The sequence below is a fragment of the Camellia sinensis genome, unplaced genomic scaffold, assembly GCF_055761805.1.
Source record: "Camellia sinensis isolate YWXY unplaced genomic scaffold, ASM5576180v1 Unanchor1, whole genome shotgun sequence".
NCBI lineage: Eukaryota > Viridiplantae > Streptophyta > Magnoliopsida > Ericales > Theaceae > Camellia > Camellia sinensis.
The window spans coordinates 43,968,683-43,980,304 of record NW_028128987.1 but is presented as its reverse complement, the minus strand read 5'-3'; positions in this window follow the sequence as shown (position 1 = coordinate 43,980,304).

The following is an 11,622-nucleotide window of genomic DNA, read 5'->3' as shown; positions in this document are numbered from 1 at the left end:
AATTGAATAAAAATGGAAGTTGCGTAATAATAAAAGTGAAAGTTGCATAAAATTAAAAATGGAAGTTTAGTCCAAAAACCACTATACCTTTACGATCTATTTGGAAATTAAATAAGAAAGGAAGTTTAATAGAAAAGTAAATTGAATAAAAATGGAAGTAGAATAAAAATAAAAATGAAAGTTGCAGAAAATTAAATATGGAAGTTCATTCCAGAAACCACTATACCATAACGATCTATTTGGAAATAAAATGAAAATGGAAGTTGAATAAAAATAAAAATGAAAGTTGCAGAAAATTAAATATGGAAGTTCAATCCCGAAACCTCTATACCTTAACGATCTATTTGGAAATTAAATAAAAAAAGATGTTTAATAGAAAATTAAAGTGAATAAAAATGGAAGTTGAATAAAAATAAAAATGAAAGTTGCATAAAATGAAAAATGGAAGTTCAATCCAAAACCACAGTACCTTAACGATCTACTTGGAAATTAAAGAAAAAAGAAAGTTGAGTAGGAAAGAAATTGAATAAAAAAGGAAGTTAAATAAAAACAAAAATGGAAGTCGCAGAAAATTAAAAATGGAAATTCATTCAAGAAACCACTATACCTTAACGATCTATTTAGAACTTAAATAAAAAAGGAAGTTCAATAGAAAAGTAAATTGAATAAAAATGGATGTAGAATAAAAATAAAAATGAAAGTTGCATAAAATTAAAAATGGAAGTTCAATCCAGAAACCACTATACCTTAACGAACTATTTGGAAATTAAATAAAAAAGGAAGTTTAATAGAAAAGTAAGATGAATAAAAATGGAAGTTGAATAAAAATAAAAATGGTGGTTGCAGAAAATCAAAAATGGAAGTTCATTCCGGAAACCACTATACCTTAACGATCTATTTGTAAATTAAATAAAAAAGGAAGTTTAATAGAAAAGTAAGATGAATAAAAATGGAAGTTGAATAAAAATAAAAATGGTGGTTGCAGAAAATCAAAAATGGAAGTTCATTCCGGAAACCACTATACCTTAACGATCTATTTTGAAATTAAATAAAAAAGGAAGTTTAATAGAAAAGTAAATTGAATAAAAATGGAAGTTGAGTAAAAATAAAAATGAAAGTTGCATAAAATTAAAAATGGAAGTTTAGTCCAAAAACTACTATACCTTAACGATCTATTTGGAAATTAAATAAAAAAGGAAGTTTAATAGAAAAGTAAATTGAATAAAAATGGAAGTAGAATAAAAATAAAAATGAAAGTTGCAGAAAATTAAAAATGGAAGTTCATTCCAGAAACCACTATACCATAACGATCTATTTGGAAATTAAATAAAAAAGGAAGTTTAATAGAAAAGTAAATTGAATAAAAAGGGAAATTGAATAAAAATTAAAATGAAAGTTGCAGAAAATTAAATATGGAAAATCAATCCAGAAACCACTATACCTTAACGATCTATTTGGAAATTAAATAAAAAAGGAAGTTTAATAGAAAAGTAAATTGAATTAAAATGGATGTGTATTAAAAATAAAAATGAAAGTTCATTCCAGAAACCACTATACCTTAACGATCTATTTGTAAATTAAGTAAAAAAGGAAGTTTAATAGAAAAGTAAATTGAATAAAAATGGAAGTTGAATAAAAATAAAAAAGAATGTTGCAGAAAATTCAGTATGGAAGTTCAATCCAGAAACCATTAGACCATAACGATCTATTTGGAAATTAAATAAAAAATGAAGTTTAATAGAAAAGTAAATTGAATAAAAATGAAAGTTGAATAAAAATAAAAATGAACGTTGCAGAAAAATAAATATGGAAGTTCAATCCAGAAACCACTATACCTTAACGATCTATTTGGAAATAAAATAAAAAAGGATGTTTAATAGAAAAGTAAATTGAATAAAAATGGAAGTTGAATAAAAATAAATATGAAATTGCATAAAATTAAAAATGGAAGTTCAATCCAGAAACCACTATACCTTAACGATCTATTTGGAAATTAAATAAAAAAGGAAGTTTAATAGAAAAGTAAATTGAATAAAAATGGAAGCTGAATAAAAATAAAATTGAAAGTTGCATAAAATTAAAAATGGAAGTTCAATCCAAAAACCACTATACCTTAACTATCTATTTGGAAATTAAATAAAAAAGGAAGTTGAGTAGAAAAGAAACTTGAATGAAAATGGAAGTTAAATAAAAATAAAAATGGAAGTTGCAGAAAATTAAAAATGGAAGTTCATGAGAAAAACCTCTATACCTTAACGATCTATTTGGAAATTAAATAAAAAAGGAAGTTTAATAGAAAAGTAGATTGAATAAAAATAAAAATGAAAGTTGCAAAAAATTAAAAATGGAAGTTCAATCCTGAAACCACTATACGTTAACGATCTATTTGAAAATTAAATAAAAAAGGAAGTTTAATGGAAAAGTAAATTGAATAAAAAGGGAAGTTGAATAAAAATAAAAATGAAAGTTGCCGAAAATTAAATATGGAAGTTCAATCCAGAAACGACTGTACCTTAACGATCTATTTAGAAATTAAATAAAAAATATAGTTTAATAGAAAAGCAAATTGAATAAAATTGGAAGTAGAATAAAAAAAAAATGAAAGTTGCATAAAATTAAAAATGGAAGTTCAATCCAAAAATCACTATGCCTTAACGATCTCTTTAGAAATTAAATAAAAAAGAAAGTTTAATAGAAAAGTAAATTGAATAAAAATGGATGTAGAATAAAAATAAAAATGAAAGTTTTATAAAATTAAAAATGGAAGTTCAATCCAGAAAACACTATGCCTTAACGATCTATTTGGAAATTAAATAAAAAAGGGAGTTTAATAGAAAAGTAAATTGAATAAAAATGGAAGTTGAATAAAAATAAAAATGAGAGTTGCATAAAATTAAAAATGGATGTTCAATCCAGCAACCACTGTACCTTAACGATCTATTTGGAAATAAAATAAAAAAGGAAGTTTAATAGAAAAGTAAATTGAATAAAAATGAAAGTGGAATAATAATAAAAATGAAAGTGCAGAAAATTAAATATGGAAGTTCAATCCAGAAAGCACTGTACCTTAACGATCTATTTAGAACTTAAATAAAAAAGGAAGTTTATTAGAAAAGCAAATTGAATAAAAATGAAAGTTGAATAAAAATAAAAATGAAAGTTGATGAAAATTAAATATGGAAGTTCAACCCAGAAACCACTATCCCTTAACGATCTATTTGGAAATTAAATAAAAAAAGGAAGTTTAATAGAAAAGAAAATTGAATAAAAATGGAAGTTGAATAAAAATAAAAATGAAAGTTGCATAAAATTAAAAATGGAAGTTCAATCCAGAAACCACTATACCTTAACGATCTATTTGGAAATTAAATAAAAAAGGAAGTTTAATAGAAAAGCAAATTGAATAAAAATGGAAGTTGAATAAAAATAAAAACGAACGTTGCAGAAAATTAAATATGGAAGTTCAATCCAGAAACCACTATACCTTAACGATTTATTTGGAAATTAAATAAAAAAGATGTTTAATATAAAAGTAAATTGACTAAAAATGGAAGTTGAATTAAAATAAAAATGAAAGTTGCATAAAATTAAAAAACGGAAGTTCAATCCAAAAACCACTATACCTTAAAGATATATTTGGAAATTAAATAAAAAAAGGAAGTTGAGTAGAAAAGAAACATGAATAAAAATGGAAGTTAAACAAAAATAAAAATTGAAGTTGCAGAAAATAAAAAATTGAAATTCATTCAAGAATCCACTATGCCATAACGATTTATTTGGAAATTAAATAAAAAAGGAAGTTTAATTGAAAAGTAAATTGAATAAAATTGGAAGTAAAATAAGAATAAAAATGAAAGTTGCATAAAAGTAAAAATGGAAGTTTAATCCAGAAACCACTATACGTTAACGATCTATTTCGAAAATAAACAAAAAAGGAAGTGTAATAGAAAAATAAATTGAATAAAAATGGAAGTTGAATGAAAATAAAAATAAACGTTGTAGAAAATCAAATATGGAAGTTCAATCCAGAAACCACTATACCTTAACGATCTAATTGGAAATTAAATAAAAAAGGAAGTTTAATAGAAATGTAAATTGAATAAAAATGGAAGTTGAGTAATAATGAAAGTGAAAGTTGCATAAAATTAAAAATGGAAGTTTAGTCCAAAAACCACTATACCTTAACGATCTACTTGGAAATTAAATAAAAAAAGAAGTTTAATAGAAAAGTAAATTGAATAAAAATGGAAGTAGAATAAAAATAAAAATGAAAGTTGCAGAAAATTAAATATGGAAGTTCATTCCAGAAACCACTATACCATAACTATCTATTTGGAAATTAAATAAAAAATGAAGTTTAATAGAAAAGTAAATTGAATAAAAATGGAAGTTGAATAAAAATAAAAATGAAAGTTGCAGAAAATTAAATATGGAAGTTCAATCCCGAAACCTCTATACCTTAACGATCTCTTTGGAAATTAAATAAAAAAAGATGTTTAATAGAAAATTAAAGTCAATAAAAATGGAAATTGAATAAAAATAAAAATGAAAGTTGCATAAAATTAAAAATGAAAGTTCAATCCAAAAACCACAGTACCTTAACGATCTACTTGGAAATTAAAGGAAAAAGAAAGTTGCGTAGGAAAGAAACTTGAATAAAAAAGGAAGTTAAATAAAAATAAAAATGGAAGTCGCAGAAAATTAAAAATGGAAATTCATTCAAGAAACCACTATACCTTAACGATCTATTTAGAACTTAAATAAAAAAGGAAGTTTAATAGAAAAGTAAATTGAATAAAAATGGATGTAGAATAAAAATAAAAATGAAAGTTGCATAAAATTAAAAATGGAAGTTCAAACCAGAAACCACTATACCTTAACGATCTATTTTGTAATTAAATAAAAAAGGAAGTTTAATAGAAAAGTAAATTGAATAAAAATGGAAGTTGAATAAAAATAAAAATGAAAGTTGCATGAAATTAAAAATGGAAGTTTAGTCCAAAAACTTCTATACCTTAACGATCCATTTGGAAATTAAATAAAAAATGAAGTTTAATAGAAAAGCAAATTGAATAAAAATGGAAGTTGAATGAAAATAAAAACGAACGTTGCAGAAAATTAAATATGAAAGCTCAATCCAGAAACCACTATACCTTAACGATTTATTTGGAAATTAAATAAAAAAGATGTTTAATATAAAAGTAAATTGAATAAAAATGGAAGTTGAATTAAAATAAAAATGAAAGTTGCATAAAATTAAAAAATGGATGTTCCATCCAAAAACCACTATACCTTAACGATATATTTGGAAATTAAATAAAAAAAGGAAGTTGAGTAGAAAAGAAACATGAATAAAAATGGAAGTTAAATAAAAATAAAAATTGAAGTTGCAGAAAATTAAAAATTGAAATTCATTCGAGAAACCACTATGCCTTAACGATTTATTTGGAAATTAAATAAAAAAGGAAGTTTAATAGAAAAGTAATTTGAATAAAATTGGAAGTAGAATAAAAATAAAAATGAAAGTTGCATAAAAGTAAAAATGGAAGTTTAATCCCGAAACCACTATACGTTAACGATCTGTTTGGAAAATAAATAAAAAAGGAAGTGTAATAGAAAAATAAATTGAATAAAAATGGAAGTTGAATAAAAATAAAAATGAACTTTGTAGAAAATCAAATATGGAAGTTCAATTCAGAAACCACTATACCTTAACGATCTAATTGGAAATTAAATAAAAAAGGAAGTTTAATAGAAAAGTAAATTGAATAAAAATGGAAGTTGAATAAAAATAAAAATGAAAGTTGCATAAAATTAAAAATGGATGTTCAATCCAAAAACCACTATACCTTAACGATCTATTTAGAAATTAGATAAAAAAGGAAGTTTAATAGAAAAGTAAATTGAATAAAAATCGAAATTGAAAAAAAATAAGAATGAAAGTTGCCTAAAAATAAAAATGGATGTTCCATCTAGAAACCACTGTACCTTAACGATCTATTAAGAAATTAAATAAAAATGTAGTTTAATAGAAAAGTAACTTGAATAAAATTGGAAGTAGAATTAAAATAAAAATGAAAGTTGCATAAAATTAAAAATGGAAGTTCAATCCAAAAACCACTATACCTTAACGATCTATTTGTTAATTAAATAAAAAAGGAAGTTTAATAGAAAAGTAAATTGAATAAAAATGGAAGTTGAATAAAAATAAAAATGAAAGTTACCTAAAATTAAAAATGGATGTTCAATCCAGAAACCACTTTACCTTAACGATCTATTTGGAAATTAAATTAAAAAGGAAGTTTAATAGAAAAGTAAATTGAATAAAAAAGGAAGTTGAATAAAAATAAAAATGAAAGTTGCATAAAATTAAAAATGGAAGTTCATTCTAGAAACCACTATACCTTAACGATCTTTTTGGAAATTAAATAAAAAAGGAAGTTTAATAGAAAAGTAAATTGAACAAAAATGGAAGTTGAATAAAAATAAAAATAAAGTTGCATAAAATTAAAAATGGATGTTCAATCCAAAAACCACTATACCTTAACGATCTATTTGGAAATTAAATAAAAAAGGAAGTTTGATAGAAAAGTAAATTGAATAAAAATCGAAATTGAAAAAAAATAAAAATGAAAGTTGCCTAAAAATAAAAATGGATGTTCCATCCAGAAACCACTGTACCTTAACGATCTATTAAGAAATTAAATAAAAATGTAGTTTAATAGAAAAGTAACTTGAATAAAATTGGAAGTAGAATTAAAATAAAAATGAAAGTTGCATAAAATTAAAAATGGACGTTCAATCCAGAAACCACTATACCTTAACGATCTATTTGGAAATTAAATAAAAAAGGAAGTTTAATAGAAAAGTAAATTGCATAAAAATGGAAGTTGAATAAAAATAAAAATGAAAATTACCTAAAATTAAAAATGGATGTTCAATCCAGAAACCACTTTTACCTTAACGATCTATTTGGAAATTAAATTAAAAAGGAAGTTTAATAGAAAAGTAAATTGAATAAAAAAGGAAGTTGAATAAAAATAAAAAAGAAAGTTGCATAAAATTAAAAATGGAAGTTCATTCTAGAAACCACTATAGCTTAACGATCTATTTGGAAATTAAATTAAAAAGGAAGTTTAATAGAAAACTAAATTGAACAAAAATGGAAGTTGAATAAAAATAAAAATGAAAGTTGCATAAAATTAAAAATAGATGTTCAATCCAGAAACCACTATACCTTAACGTTCTATTTGGAAATTAAATAAAAAAGGAAGTTTAATAGAAAAGTAAATTGGATAAAAATTGAAATTGAAAAAAAATAAAATGAAAGTTGCCTAAAAATAAAAATGGATGTTCCATCCAGAAACCACTGTACCTTAACGATCTATTAAGAAATTAAATAAAAAAAGTAGTTTAATAGAAAAGTAACTTGAATAAAATTGGAAGTAGAATTAAAATAAAAATGAATGTTGCATAAAATTAAAAATGGAAGTTCAATCCAGAAACCACTATGCCTTAACGATCTATTTAGAAATTAAATAAAAAAGGAAGTTTAATAGAAAAGTAAATTAAATAAAAATGGAAGTTGAATAAAAATAAAAAAGAATGTTGCAGAAAATTAAATATGGAAGTTCAATCCAGAAACCACTATACCATAACGATCTATTCGGAAATTAAATAAAAAAGGAAGTTTAATTGAAAGGTAAATTGAATAAAAACGAAAGTTGAATAAAAATAAAAATGAACGTTGAAGAAAAATAAATATGGAAGTTCAATCAAGAAACCACTATACCTTAACGATCTATTTGGAAATAAAATAAAAAAGGATGTTTAATAGAAAAGTAAATTGAATAAAAATGGAAGTTAAATAAAAATAAAAATGAAATTGCATAAAATTAAAAATGGAAGTTCAATCCAGAAACAACTATACCTTAACGATCTATTTGGATATTAAATAAAAAAGGAAGTTTAATAGAAAAGTAAATTGAATAAAAATGGAAGTTGAATAAAAATAAAATTGAAAGTTGCATAAAATTAAAAATGGAAGCTCAATCCAAAAACCACTATACCTTAACGATCTATTTGTAAATTAAATAAAAAAGGAAGTTGAGTAGAAAAGAAACTTGAATGAAAATGGAAGTTCAATAAAAATAAAAATGGAAGTTGCAGAAAATTAAAAATGAAAGTTCATGAGAAAAACCTCTATACCTTAACGATCTATTTGGAAATTAAATAAAAAAGGAAGTTTAATAGAAAAGTAGATTGAATAAAAATAAAAATGAGAGTTACCTAAAATTAAAAATGGAAGTTCAATCCTGAAACCACTATACGTTAACGATCTATTTGAAAATTAAATAAAAAAGAAAGTTTAATAGAAAAGTAAATTGAATAAAAATGAAAGTTGAATGAAAATAACAATGAAAGTTGCAGAAAATTAAATATGGAAGTTCAATCCAGAAACGACTGTACCTTAACGATCTATTTAAAAATTAAATAAAAAATGTAGTTTAATAGAAAAGTAAATTGAATAAAATTGGAAGTAGAATAAAAATAAAAATGAAAGTTTCATAAAATTAAAAATGGAAGTTCAATCAAAAAACCACTATGCCTTAACGATCTATTTAGAAATTAAATGAAAAAGAAAGTTTAATAGAAAATTAAATTGAATAAAAATGGATGTAGAATAAAAATAAAAATGAAAGTTTTATAAAATTAAAAATGGAAGTTCAATCCAGAAACCACAATGCCTTAACGATCTATTTGGAAATTAAATAAAAAAGGAAGTTTAATAGAAAAGTAAATTGAATAAAAATGGAAGTTGAATAAAAATAAAAATGAAAGTTGCATAGAATGAAAAATGGATGTTCAATCCAGAAACCACTATACCTTAACGATCTATTTGGAAATTAAATAAAAAAGGAAGTTTAATAGAAAAGTAATTGAATAAAAATGAAAGTTGCAGAAAATTAAATATGGAAGTTCAATCCAGAAACCATTGTACCTTAACGATCTATTTAGAACTTAAATAAAAAAGGAAGTTTATTACAAAAGTAAATTGAATAAAAATGGAAGAAGAATAAAAATAAAAATGAAAGTTGCATAAAATTAAAAATGGAAGTTCAATCCAGAAACCACTATCCCTTAACGATCTATTTCGAAATTAAATAAAAAGGAAGTTTAATAGAAAAGTAAATTTAATAAAATTGAAAGTTGAATAAAAATAAAAATGAAAGTTGAAGAAAATTAAATATGGAAGTTCAATCCAGAAACCACTATACCTTAACGATCTATTTGGAAATTAAATAAAAAAGGAAGTTTAATAGAAAAATAAATTGAATAAAAATGAAAGTTGAATAAAAATAAAAATCAAAGTTGCCTAAAATTAAAAATGGATGTTCAATCCAGAAACCACTTTACCTTAACGATCTATTTGGAAATTAAATTAAAAAGGAAGTTTAATAGAAAAGTAAATTGAATAAAAAAGGAAGTTGAATAAAAATAAAAATGAAAGTTGCAGAAAACTAAAAATGGAAGTTCAATCCAGAAACCACTATACCTTATCGATCTATTTGGAAATTAAATAAAAAAGGAAGTTTAATAGAAAAGTAAATAGAACAAAAATGGAAGTTGAAGAAAAATAAAAATGAAAGTTGCATAAAATTAAAAATGGATGTTCAATCCAGAAACCACTATACCTTGACGATCTATTTGGAAATTAAATAAAAAACGGAAGTTTAATAGAAAACTAAATTGAATAAAAATGAAAGCTGCAGAAAGTTAAATATGGAAGTTCAATCCCGAAAACACTGTACCTTAACGATCTATTTGGAAATTAAATAAAAAAGGAAGTTTATTAGAAAAGTAAATTGAATAAAATTGAATGTAGAATAAAAATAAAAATGAAAGTTGCATAAAATTAAAAATGGATGTTCACTCTAGAAACCACTATACCTTAACGATCTATTTGGAAATTTAATAAAAAAAGGAAGTTTAATAGAAAAGTAAATTGAATAAAAATCAAAATTGAATAAAAATAAAAATGAAAGTTGCCTAAAATTAAAAATGAAAGTTCCATCCAGAAACCACTGTACCTTAACGATCTATTAAGAAATTAAATAAAAAATGTAGTTTAACAGAAAAGTAAATTGAATAAAATTGGAAGTAGAATAAAAATAAAAATGAATGTTGCATAAAATCAAAAATGGAAGTTCAATCCAGAAAACACTATGCCTTAACGACCTATTTAGAAATTAAATAAAAAAGGAAGTTTAATAGAAAAGTAAATTGATTAAAATTGGAAGTAGAATAAAAATGAAAATGAAAGTTGCATAAAATTAAAAATGGAAATTCAATCGAAAAACCACTATAGCTTAACGATCTATTTGGAAATTAAATAAAAAAGGAAGTTTAATGAAAAGTAAGTTGAATAAAAATGGAAGTTGAATAAAAATAAAAAAGAATGTTGCAGAAAATTGAATATGGAAGTTCAATCCAGAAACCACTATACCATAACGATCTATTTGGAAATTAAATAAAAAAGGATGTTTAACAGAAAAGTAAATTGAATAAAAATGAAAGTTGAATAAAAATAAAAATGAACGTTGCAGAAAAATAAAAATTGAAGTTCAATCCAGAAACCACTATACCTTAACGATCTATTTTGAAATAAAATAAAAAAGGATGTTTAATAGAAAAGTAAATTGAATAAAAATGGAAGTTGAATAAAAATAAAAATGAAATTGCATAAAATTAAAAATGGAAGTTCAATCCAGAAACCACTATACCTTCACGATCTATTTGGAAATTAAATAAAAAAGGAAGTTGAGTACAAAAGAAACTTGAATGAAAATGGAAGTTAAATAAAAATAAAAATGGAAGTTGCAGAAAATTAAAAATGGAAGTTCATGAAAAAATCCTCTATACCTTAACGACCTATTTGGAAATTAAATAAAAAAGGAAGTTTAACAGAAAAGTCGATTGAATAGAAATAAAAATGAAAGTTGCAGAAAATTAAAAATGGAAGTTCAATCCAGAAACCACTATACGTTAACGATCTATTTCAAAATTAAATAAAAAAGGAAGTTTAATAGAAAAGTAAATTGAATAAAAGTGAAAGTTGAATAAAAATAAAAATGAAAGTTGCAGAAAATTAAACATGGAAGTTCAATCCAGAAACGACTGTACCTTAACGATCTATTTGGAAATTAAATAAAAAATGTAGTTTAATTGAAAAGTAAATTGAATAAAATGGGAAGTGGAATAAAAATAAAAATGAAAGTTGCATAAAATTAAAAATGGAAGTTCAATCCAAAAACCACTATGCCTTAACGATTTATTTAGAAATTAAATAAAAAAAGAAGTTTAATAGAAATTAAATTAAATAAAAATGGATGTAGAATAAAAATAAAAATGAAAGTTTTACAAAATTAAAAATGGAGGGTTCAATCCAGAAACTACTATGCCTTAACGATCTATTTGGAAATTGAATAAAAAAGGAAGTTTAATAGAAAAGTAAATTGAATAAAAATGGAAGTTGAATAAAAATAAAAATGAAAGTTGCATAAAATTAAAAATTTATGTTCAATCCAGAAACCACTATACCTTAACGATCTATTTGGAAAT